This window comes from Manis pentadactyla, chromosome 9, assembly GCF_030020395.1.
Source record: "Manis pentadactyla isolate mManPen7 chromosome 9, mManPen7.hap1, whole genome shotgun sequence".
Taxonomy (NCBI): Eukaryota; Metazoa; Chordata; class Mammalia; order Pholidota; family Manidae; genus Manis; species Manis pentadactyla.
The window spans coordinates 123,875,296-123,887,401 of record NC_080027.1 but is presented as its reverse complement, the minus strand read 5'-3'; the positions used below and the strand labels follow the sequence as shown (position 1 = coordinate 123,887,401).

General features: G+C 54.4%; 1 long non-coding RNA gene across 1 annotated transcript in view; it reads left to right on the top strand.

Annotated features, from left to right (window-relative positions):
- LOC130684976 (uncharacterized) overlaps positions 1-6,606 on the top strand; it is a 29,237-nt gene extending 22,631 nt beyond the window's left edge. Inside the window, exons 3-4 of the long non-coding RNA XR_008999445.1 lie at positions 2,188-2,301; positions 5,224-6,606. This is a non-coding gene — a long non-coding RNA (uncharacterized LOC130684976). The remainder of the gene's footprint in view (positions 1-2,187; positions 2,302-5,223) is intronic.
- Positions 6,607-12,106: the final 5,500 nt, after the last annotated feature.

Genomic DNA, 12,106 nt, shown 5'->3' with positions numbered 1-12,106 from the left:
GCTGCCACCTGCAGAGAACCAAGGGCTGCCGGAGGGCCAAGGCCCAGAAGCTTGCCCAGACTACTTCTTCTCATCCAGGGCAACCTCAACTTCTCTGAGAGCCAGAGGGATATCCTGGGGTCCTGGTGTTTGTGGGCCCAGCCAACTGCAGGGCGGACGCTGCCCAACCCAGCCCGCGCTACTGCAGGAGGAAGGATGGAGGGATGTATGTGCAAAGAGAAGAATCACAAGGAGGGCGGGAAGGTGCTGACCTGGTGATGCCAGTTCTAGCTGCTAGGATTCTCCAGAAAAGAAAAATTCAGGAGAAAGCCAGGGAAACTTCCCATGTAAGGAATTCCCTGCTATGTCATAAGCCTCCCCTCCCCTCCCAGCACAAAAGCAGCTTTTTAAAATGCATGTTGAATGAGCTTTAGGGAGTCAATCCCTAAACAACCGCCCGTCTTCTGTTCCTCCCTTCCGGCAGGCCGGGCTGTCACCAGCCTAGTCAGAGAGGAAGCCAGGACTTCTCACTGATTCTGTCAATTGAAATCAACATGATCTTTGCATTTAAGAAAAAATGTATTCAGCGTCTGGCTGAGGACCTGAGGGCCGGGGCCCAAGAGCAGCCCACCAGGGTGTTCTGATAAACTGCTCCAGAGCCCCTTTGGTTTGGGACCATCCGACATACTTTTTTACAATAGGGGGTGATGCAGAAGAAAGCTTCTGTCAGTCAGTACATCAGGGCTGTGTTGTAAAATAACAGACAAGGAATACTCGGACGCCATGTATGTGTGCAAGTAACCACTAGGATTGCTAATTATTTTCCTAGAGGATTCTACTAGGGACACAAGAACCAGACCAGTGTATCTCCTTTGGCACATTCCAGGCTGGTTTTCCTCTGGTTGTGGGTGGGCAGCAAGGGGCTGTGAGTCTTGAGACACAGGCAGGAATGCCTGCAGGGCATCTTCCCAGGAAAACAGGAGCTGACCTGGCTGACTCGGGCCCCTGCAGCCCGCAAAGCCCTTTGCCTGTGGGACCACCACGGGGAACCACAAAATTTCCCTTTATTTCACAATTCCCGCTGGGCCTGGCTCTCTGCGCCGCTGATTTGCAGCCTTAGCAGGCAGAACAATGTGGCTGCGCTCAGCCAACCCCAAGGCCCTGATCACAAACCTCCCTCAACAGGAGGGCCTGGTGGGGCCAGAGCCAGAGGCCTGAGAGGCACTGCAGGCGGCCATTACTCAAGGCAGCAGGGGCGCAGCCCTGGGACTTACGTGTAATGCACATGTGCGCTCCCATTTACATAGATATGCAAGATCACGTCTTTTTCAGATGGGAAGATACGCACATAGTCACTTGTAAAAGCAGAGATGCACTCTTTAATATCCGATGTGCCCTCCACCCTTCTCACACACAGACTAGAAAGTCCTATGAAACCACACACCTTCCACCCTCCCTCCTGCAGGGTGGGCTCCTCCCAGAAAGCAGTCCGGCCAGGGCCCTGGGTTGGGGGAGTAACTGGCACCATTTGCATTTTCCCAATGAAGGGAGTGGCATTATCTCCCAAACAGGTCCCACAGACTCAGCCTGACACCCCTAGATTTCACCGAGCTCCTCCCGGGAGACATTGCCTTCCCTCTGTGCTGTCCCAACCCATCTAATTCAATCCTGCTGGTTCTTTGCTCCAGCCCGTCTAACTAGGTCCTTGGTCCCTGGACACAGTATAACCCAGGTGCCCTCACCCACCTCCTGAGAGGACCCACACCACTCTTATCTCTCTGGTATCTTCCCAGCCCCTGTCCATAATCACCTCCTCCGAGGAGTCTCTTCTGATGAAATATTTTTTTCTACATGGCAAGGCTCCTCACCACTCAGGTAGAAAATTGCCTTGTGTTTATGGCTTGCTGTCTGTGTCTGTGTCAGTCTGACTCATGAGAGTGCTACCTGCCCCGTTAGATGGGGGTCTCCTGATCCTCCAAACAGCATCCTGCCCCTCCAGCCTCCTGTAGAATCCTGTCCTGGGTGTGGACTCAGGAGAGGGAATCCACTGCCCGGACAACACGATTTCTGAGAACTCTGCTGCCAGTTTGCAGAGGACCCTGATGGAGTCCAGGGCCCCTGGGAAATGGGAGCGGTGACATGGGGCTGGAGCCATCTGGGTTCTCAGAATTAAGAGCTTTTCCCAGAAATGACTATAATTATCCGCAGGACCTCCGTGGAGAGCAGTTCTTCATCTGGTTTCCAAGGTGGGAGATGCTTCGCGCTCACTTCCTTGAATTCCCTAAGGAAAGTCATCCTATGACATGGAACAGAGCCGGCAAGGTGAGAAGTACAGTCAGACAGAGGCTCCGAGGTCAGGAGTCAGGAGGGAGAAAGAAAGAGGGAAGGAGTGGGAACCGTGGGGTGGGGTCAAGATAACAGAAAGCAAGCATGTTGGTGAGAAGAAGGAATATGAGAAGAGAAACCAAAGGGGAGAAAGATAAAGGCTGATCAAAAAAAAGAGCTATGACAGAATTAGAAAACAGATGATCCAGAAACGCATACCCAGGCAAGGACAGAATGCTACCATCTCCATCAGGAGCTCAGGAGCCTTCTCAGGAATCGGAGTATCCGTGGTTGGGGCTGCGATGTTAGCACCTGCTATGGACCAGTGGCATTCTATTAGATGGAGTAACCGTACAACACCCCTATGAGGTAGGCACCATTAATCATGACCTTTTATAGCTCCAGGAACCCCAGATTAGAGGGAGGGGCCGTGACATCCCCCAGGTCACATGACTGATAAGTGTCAGAGCTGCTGTTCAAATCCATGTCTGACTTCAAAGCTTGCCCACTTTACATCCTGTGTTCCCAGTTGTTCTCCAGCTAGGAAAGCGCTCTGACCTAGGCTGATTTTTTCCCAGCAGTGCAACAAACAGTAATAAAGTGCCCGCTGTATGCCCAGCACCACCTTACCACCATAGAAGACATCTCTACCCCACAGTTTACCATCTGGCTGGGGTTATCAGATATCCTCTGATGTTTGACAGCTTGGCCTTGAATCTCCAGGTGGAAGGGATCCCCCTAAAATGGAAATAGTTGTCCCTTTGCTCCAGTTATGCCCAAATGACTGACAAGGCCAGAGGGGATTTCAGCCTCTTTCTTAGTCACTTGATCTGCATCAGCAACACCCAGAGATGGAAAATTTCTTATGGAAATTCTTGATCTGCTCTAAGTCCCCAGTCCTTATAAGGGCATCTGTCTTGGGAAGATGGGAATCAACAAAGAGAAGAGGGTGATCAAAAGGTTGTTTGGAGTCTGTGCTTCTCTCCAAAAGGCTCACTTTCCCCCACAGGTGACAGATGTCTCTCTCCTTGCTGACCTCTCAGAGGGTAGGGCAGGGAGGTGGTGGGAGCTAGAAGGGTCTGGGCAAAGAAGACGACTCTGGGGCGACTTCAGGAGCACTGCAGGGGCCCTGCCCAGAGCAGAGGACTTGAGCCAGGACTCCCTCCTCACGCACAGTCAGGGCTTGTTCAGAAGGAGCAGCCTCCCTTGACGAAGCTTCAGGAAGGGCACAGAGCAGGACGGGGCCTAGGCTGTGCTGGGGTCTCGAGAATTCCTTTCTCAGCACTTTGAACTTAGACTAGAACATCACCAGCTTCCATGGCTAGAGGCTGGGGAAAGGATTCAGTGAACTCTCAAGGTCACTAAACAAAAATGTGCTTTGAACTATTCAGACATTCAGAAGGATATAAAGAAGCAGCTCATGACACACACAAAGCCCTGCCCCGCTTAGCTGAGCCGCCGGAACACCGCTGCCCGGCCTGTTTACCTCCCTGACCGCACGCTCCTCCTCCTCCCCCAGGTGACCACCCTCCCAGGTTTGGTGTTTACCACCTTCCAGGGCACTCTCCACCCTGGCACTCCTGCCTCTCCTGTGGGCAGCAGGCCAGAGAGGTCCTTCGGCCAGCCTTTGGCATTAGGACTCCATTCGTCCAGGGCTGCCTCGTGGGGCTCCTCCTCCTGGCCCGCATCTCTCTCGCTTCCCAGGTGGCTGAGTAGACAATCAATATTTATGTGACTCCGCCAGGCCTGCTGGACAGAGGGTGGCCCGGCAGACAGAGGCAGAGTCACCATCTGCAACGTGAGAGGATTTTAATTCAGACATAGAACAGGTGACCCAGGCTCCTGGCGCCTCAGGCCGAGCTGAGGTCAGCAGGAGCCAGGACCAGCCAGGCCCTGGGGCGCCAGGGGCCAGGAAGTCTGATGTGCCTCCATGTCTGTCCTGACGTCTCCTCTGCTGGAAGTGTCCAGCTCCTGTTTACTCTGGTGGTAGGCAGGGCAAAACCCCTGGGTGAGCTGAGGAGAGAATAATAGGCAGTTTATTCCCCACTGCGGCTCAGGGCAACACAGCTGCCTGGCTAGAGGGAGTGTGGAGGGGGCCTCTCACGCCCCAGGGCCCCAGTCCATCCACTGGCTGCCCTCTCCACTCTGGCTCTCACACATTGCTCTCCTGAAGGACACCCTGCTCCCCAGCATTCCACAGGGGTCACCCCCACCTCCTCTCAGCACAGCCTCTCCATTTGGGGCCTCCTCCCTGGGCTCCGCCCTCCTCAGGAAGCCATTCTTAGTGAAGCTGTCTTGGCCCTGAGTGCTCAGCCCCGGGGTCCTTCAGTTGTCACATAATCGAAGGCATGGTGGTAATTTCCTCTTGTGAAAATACAGCCTTGGCTGCTATGGATGATCTTCCCTGCTTCTACAAGCTTCTAGAGAGCAGGGACCATGGCGAAGCATCCTGGGCACCCTTCACAACCATTTTCCCAAGTGGCTCCTTGCATGTTTGTTGAATGACTGAGTGATCTCTGTCCCTACATCTACCTGAGGGTTTCTCAAGGATGGGGCCACCCATGTCTTATCTGTTCTTGGAATCACTCAGCGGAACCAGTAAAGGGATACCTATCCATAATTTTTGAGTGAGTAGAGAAAAAAAGCAGAAAAGACTCTCAGCCTTTCTTCCCCATACGCTGCTTACCTACCCACCCCAGCAGCAGGAAAACCACCTGTTACAGTCTCATCACGCTCCTCTGAAATCCCTGGCTGATCGCATTTTGTTTGATGGGCCTGATCTGAGGGTTTGTCTGTCCATTTACCAGTCTACACAAGTGTTTGAATCAAAACCATGCTGAGCTGACAAAAGCACGCTTCACACAGCTTCCCTGCCTCCGCATCAGCATGGCGACTTTACCATGTTCTTGATCTTCACAGGTGCATCTCCATTCTACAGATGAGGAAACTGAGGCTTAGAGAGAGGGCGCGCAGGATCAGGAGCTCACAGGTTAGATTCAGGTCTTCTGGCTCCAGGTTACGGTTCGCCGTGACACCCGGCTGCCTCTCTCCCCCTCTGATGCAGGCTCCGTGCAAGAAAGAAGACAGAGATGGCTTTCAAGCACAGGCAGGGCTGGGTTGCTCTCAGGGTTTCTGGCCCGCCAGAGACTTCTCGTGGAGCCTGGCAGCTGCTGATGGAACCCAGCTCTGGCAGGCCAGAGGGCGCTGCTGCTGGGCCAGCGCTCCCAGCTGAGGAGCGCCACGCTCCCCCCAACCCACAGCAACTCCAGAGACCATCAGTCAGCGCAGACACACTCAGGGAGGCCCTGAGGCCTTAAGAGTCTGCAAGGAGCCCCTACTCTTGACCAGATGTGAGCAGCGCCCAGGCCCTCCTTCCTTGGGCTTCTTCCAGGGCCCACGTGGTCGCAGCGGCCACATGCTGAGCACTTAGCATGGGAAGGCCCTCTAACCCCATGCCTGCACCATCCGCATCGCCCCACTAGAAGGACCCGTAAGGAACGAGAATCCCTGTTCACACAGGAGTCACCTGGGACTCCACAAGGTCAAGTAACTTTGTGGGAAGGCTTGTTGCTGGTGTCGGCACGGCACGCAGGTCCACATCTCAGTCTTTCTGAAGTCAAACCGACAGCCTCTCCACTATACTACCACCGGCAAACTGTCATCTCCACCTTTCTGCTCATTAACACTGCACCACACCTGGGCCCGCAATATTCATTTTTAATTTTCTTTCTTTATTTTGAATAGGACATATACTCAAAAAGCCCAAAACTCATACACTGCAAAAGAGTACACCATGAAAAGTCTTCCTCCCACTCTTGATCTCCAAACATACACAGAAGCAACCGCTCTTACCTGTTTCCTGTATCTCCTTCCATATGCACATTATGCAAAATATGTCCCCCACCCTTTTTAAACAAATGACAAGATATTTTACACATCGCTCTGTGCTTGCATTTTTTTTTTACTAAACAGTATGTTCTGGGAATTATTCCATATACATACGTGAAGTATTCTCGTTTTTCTTGGTGACGGCCAAGTCTTCCATTGTCTACAAATCCATTTAACCAGTCCTCTTTCATGGACATGTAAGTGGTTTCCAATCTTTTGTTATGAGAAAGAATGTTACATGAGAAGCTTTATATATATATAATGCCCTTGTGCCCATGTGCAAGACATCTGTGGGATAAAGTCTTAGATGTGAAAGTGCTGAGTAAATAGGCTCTGGAATGAAACACTCCCAATGGGAAGCAGAAGAGAATGGCGAAGTGTAGACTGATAACTTTCATCCCGGTCTGTCACTTCCAGCTGTGTGACCTCCAGCAAGAATGCAGCGGCACTAGTCTGTTAAAGTATTTGCTTCCTTATATGGTAGCTCTGAGGGTTCAAGGAAGGGAGGTCATGTATATAAAGCGCCCAGGGTGACGACCATTTGCCCTGTTTGCCGGTCCTGGGAGGGAGTTTCTCCCCATGACCTGTCCCTCTCTCACCCTCTGCATCCCTGGCCTCTCTCTCTCCATGTCTGTGCTCCCAAGGCCTCTTCACACCATCTGCCTGATCATGCCGGTTCTTTGTGGGGTTCGTGTCTCCTGCCCACTAGAGAATGAGCTCCTGGCAGACAGAGACCCTCTTACTCATTTCTGAAACAGCCTCCCCACCTATCAGAGGTCCTGGCACATAGTAGATGCTTGGTAAAGGTCTGTGAAATGAAGTCAGCTCTGGAAAGTATTCCTCACAGCTCAACCTACTAAGTTTGCTTAGCACTTTAGCAAAGAGGAGCCGGGGTCACGTCCAGCCAGCAGGCTGAGGAGGCCGCCAGCCTCCCTCTTGCCCTCTGAGGTTTGGTAATCAGGAAAGGTTCTCAAATACGCCGTATTAAAAACCCAGCTTCTGCATCACCACTGCCCCCCATGCACAGCCACCCCCACACCCCAGAGCCTGGTAGAAAGCATTCAGATAGTCTGCCTCTGGGGAGGGCTGGAGACTACTGCCTGGCCCCCGTCCATCCCCTCCCGCGCGTGTCCCCGGCTTGGGCTTGGACTGCGCACCGCCAGGGAGTTCATCACTAGGGACCGTTGCCCAGAGAGCGCAGGGAGGTGGGCGGAAATCTTTTCGGTTTCTCTCTGGGAGCATAAATGCTTTTTTAATTGCTGTCAAAGGCGGCTCCTCAGGAATGCATTATTGATAGCAATTGAAATGAGAGAAAGAGAGGTGGGGGAGGCACTCCCCCCTTTGCTGGCTCGCTGCCTCCCTCCCCAACCCCCCACCCACCTTCTTCCCACCCCCACTGCACTTGTGGCCCGAGACCTCCCACTGCTGGCGCTGCCTGCCCCCCACGTCCCTTTCCCCCGCTTGTTTTCCCAGCTCTTCTCCTGCACCCCTATTTCTCCGTGCTCCCACTGGTCTCTTTTCCTGCCTGGCCCCGGCTCTCCCCCACCCCACCCCACCTCTTCCCAGCTCTCTGGTCTCCAGGCCGACCTAAGGATTTTTCTTACCTGGCTTTGGCATCTTTGGGGGCTCCACCTGTGTCCTAACTTCCCACCTGTGGCCATTGCTGTGTCCCCTCCTCCCTTCCTTCCTGTCCCAGCCCCCACCGCCCTTGCCCACCATATTCCAACTCTTTCTTAGGCCCTCATTCTCTCCCTTGCTGCTTGGTATCATTTTATTGGGGTCTGGGATCCGCAGCGATTTTCTCTGCAACCAGGCAAGTGCCCGGGCTACCCAGGTGGTGTTTCCTGACCCCCAAACCTGGGGTAATTTTAATTTCCATCTTCCTCTTGTACCCAGGGTTCTATCCATTCCCCCAAATCCCCAGCCCTCATCCTCAGTTTGTGCCAGTGAGTCACATAAACTCCATGTGTCCCAGTGGCTGTTTGGGACCAGCCCCAGCAGAGCCCAGGTAAGCTGCCCCTGAGGATGCCAGGCCAGGCTCCTTCCTTCACTCAGCGGGTGTCTCCCATCCTCACCCCTCCGCGGGTTCTCCCTACAGTAGAACTGAGATCACCTCCTCCTTTTCCTGGAGGCTCTGGTGTGGGCTGGACCCCGGTACCTCCTGTGCCTTTAAGAAAGTGCAGTCTTCAGGCACCACCAGCTGGGGAGGGGAGCAAAGATGGCTGTCCCCACAGCGCCCCTCCAAGTGAGCTAGTAAATGATGACTGAGCTTCCCGCAGGGGCCAGAGCCTGGGACAAGGGTGACAAGGCTCATTTGCCCCCCTCCCCCTGTGCGCTCACTCCAGTAAGAGAACCTGCCTCTTCTTCCCTCAGATGGGATGAGGAGAGAGTTCCCTACCCTGCTCCCCACCCTACCTGGCTGTCCCCCCGCGGGCTCTCCATGTGCCTGCCTCACAGTGCCACCCATAAAAGTTTACTGTGCCGCTGACTTAGAGACGCAAATCACACCCATCCCTCCTCCAGCTCCAAACCCACCTTTCCCCCCATGGAGCCAGAGACCTTGGTCAGCGCCTGAGCCACATTCCAGGGGGACAGAGCAGGGGACTCAAAAGTAGTTGCAGTGAATGCAAATCTGTCACAGGTGATGTTAGCCTGGTTTTAGTTTGGGACCAGAACGCAGTAGACTTTCCCAGGCCTCTCTGACAGCCAGCCGGGTCCTGCTTCTCCTCCCCTGCGTTGGGGCGTCAGCGCCCCCATCTCCTCCCAGGGCTGCCCCACCTCTGGACACCCACATCCCACCAGTCCAGCCAGCTCACAGCGGCAGCCTTCTGCTCACTGGTCAGACTCTTCTGACTTGTTCCACCGCAGGGCTCCAGCCTTCCGGTCACCTCCACTGCCCTGAAGTGTCTCTGCAGCCACACATGCTACCCCACAACCCCCTCCACGTGGCCAGGCCATCCTGGAGTCCTGAGCTACCTACCCGCAGGGCACACCCCCCCACGCCCCCATTAGAAGGGAGCACTGCCCTGCCCCCACCCAAGGCCACAGGCAAACTGGCTGGGACCCCGGTCTGCCTGGGGGTTCCGCTGATGCCAAGCCTAATGAAGACGTGGGGAAGCGGGCAGGGTCTGGGGAGGCATGCTGTCTCTAACCATCACTGCAGCACCCAGTTACCAAGGGCCTTCTGAACGTGGCCAGACCAGGGGCGACCTCTGTGTCATCCCACGCCCCACCCCACTCCCAGGCTAGCCCCCCTCACCACAAACAGCGCCCTGGGACTTACTGCCAACCCAGGACGCTTGATTGTTCTCTGCCTCTCCTAACTCCTCTTAATCTCTGGTCTGCGCCTCTTAGTATTTCCTCCCCATTTCTTCACCTCTTTTTCGCCTCTCCCTTCCACTATTTCTCTCCCCCTCAGACCACGGCACCCCCTTTCTTCTGCCCTTCCCTCTCCTCCCCCATGCTTCCTCCTTTCCTCTCCCAAGTCCCCCTTCTCACCCCCAAATCCAGACCACCTCCCACCCTGCCCCTGCCTTTAGCTCAGAGCTGGGGTTAGAAAGCTGCTGCTGGGCCTGGCATCTAGTCTGGATGGGTCTGCCAGTGTCGCCAGAGAGGCTCAGCTGGCATACATTTATGACTGAGCTGTTTCCTTTCCTCAGTGGCCCCAGGCCCTGGGCTGAGTGTAGCCAGGGAGGTGCCTCCTGGGACACAGGAGCATTCTCCCCAGAGGCGGGCAAGCTCTCCTCAAGAGAGAAAGAACTGCTGGTTCATTCGGAGAGAACCAGGGTTCAGGCAACCAGGCAAGTTAGGACTCTGTCATGGGCTAGGACCTTCTGGGGCCCAAGGATAGAGGCTCCCTAACCAGGGGCGGAGCAAGCAGTTGTTTTATAATGGGACCTGAGGAGCTTTGCAAAACCGGTCCCCAGAGCATCTCATCAGCCTGCCATGGTCCCTGTAATCCCCAGCTACGCCCTTGTATTAAGCCAATACCTATAAAAACCATGTCCAATATTTCAGAGACACTACTGTTAACTATGTGGTTTGAATACATCAAGGCTTTTGATCTTCACAATTGCAAAATCAGGATAGACTACTGGGATGTTGACTAGCCTGCCTGAGGGAGGACCCCAGGTAGTAAGTGGTAAAGCTTGAATGTGAACACGGGTCTTTCCTCTCTGACAGCTGTGGTCCCTTCGCTGCAGTGAACTCCTGCTGCCTGCTTCCCGGGCATCAGCCACCAGGATCCAGAGCCAGAAAGTCAGGAGCCCAGGTGTGGGATCAGAGACCCGGCTAAGGTCCTGGGGAATCTCGCAGGCTGTTCTTCCTTCACCTGCCCGAGTTCCATGGAGGACTGTCGTGAGAGTTCAAGGAGAGTGTTCTAAATGCTTGACATGTGATAGGTGTTCAAAAAAGATGTTAACATAGAGCACAGACCCCTGGAGGCATGGGACACCCGACCATCCCGGTTCAGGGGAGTGGCTAACAACCGTCTGGAGAGGGGTGGAGTATGGCAGGGTGGGATGGGCTGCAGAACTGGTTAGCATCTAGCAGGGGCACGAGGGCATCAGCGGGGAGATGGCTCAAATGCCAACTACTGGGTAGACCCTGCTGTGGGCCCAGAACCTCATAGTGTATGAACACCCTTCTCATCTATCCATCGATTTACTCCTAAGGTTGGGGGGTGTCTTAGAGTGAGAGACAAGGACAGCATCATGATCCCCATTTTACAGATACAGAAACCAAGATCCAGAAAGGGGAGTAATCTGCTCAAGGTCACAGCTAATGATCGCACTCACCCACCCACAACTTCATCAGACACTCAGAGAGCGCCTGGTGCATAAGATGCCAGGTCACACCTTGGGCACACTCAGAGACAGCTGGAACCAGACCCCGGGGCAGGGGTGCCCAGTCCCATGAGTTCTATGCTAAGACCACCATGAAGCCTTCAGGCCAGGATCACTGGTTCAACTGACGGTCAGTGTTAGTCAAGCCCGAGCAAGGAGCAGAGACACAGCCCTCCACGGACCGTCTCCAGCCCTTCAGCCCCGCCCCTCCGACTGGAAAGGGGCCTCCGGCAATGTTCCTCTGGAGGGTGGGCAGCGATCAAGGGAGCTGGAGCCAGGAGATTCTTGGGTCCCACCAGGTTCTTCACTTTCTAAACCCAACTGCAAAGGCCATATCTACTGTCCTGTGGGAAGATGGCTGTTCCCCTGGGCTTGGGGCCCAGGAGGCCTGACGTTGTCTGAGCAGGGATTCCAAACTTTCAAGTCACCAGAGGACAGGTGAGTAGAGATGTTCCATTCCGTCCATCCCCCCACTTTTCTGGGACAAAGGAAGTTACTTCCCTGTTTCTCTGCGAGTGCCACACTGACATCTGCCCCCTGGGCATGGGACGATGATGGGCTAAGGGGCGGGGCCAGGGGGAGTCGTTCCAGGGTTGTAAAGAGGGCTGGGGCATGGGGAGGGTGTTATCTGAGTACACCTGCAATTTCCCCAACTCTCTTCCCTGCGGCCAGGCCGTCTCACTCGCCGGACGCCTGAAAGACAAACGCGAAAGCCACAGCTTTTCCTCTTTCTCTTCATGCGATCCTGCGGCCGCCGGCCGCCGCCAACCCCGAGCACTCCTGTCTCTCCTCTTTGCGGTTCTCTTTTTCATTTGCTTCCTTGTTCTTGTGGCTCCTGGTCTTAGAGTCAGGAAACCTCATTTTGAATTCCAGCTCTATCATGTGGAGTGGAATGACCACATATGGCCCTACATGCTTTGAGCCTCAGTTTCTTCATCTGTAAAATAAGTATAATGATACCCCATTGCCATGAGGATCAGATGGCATAATGGATGGGAAGCAGTTTGGTAAACTGTAATCGGCCACACCTGCCTGCAGGCTTGCCATTAATTCCCCTGGCTTCCCGGACA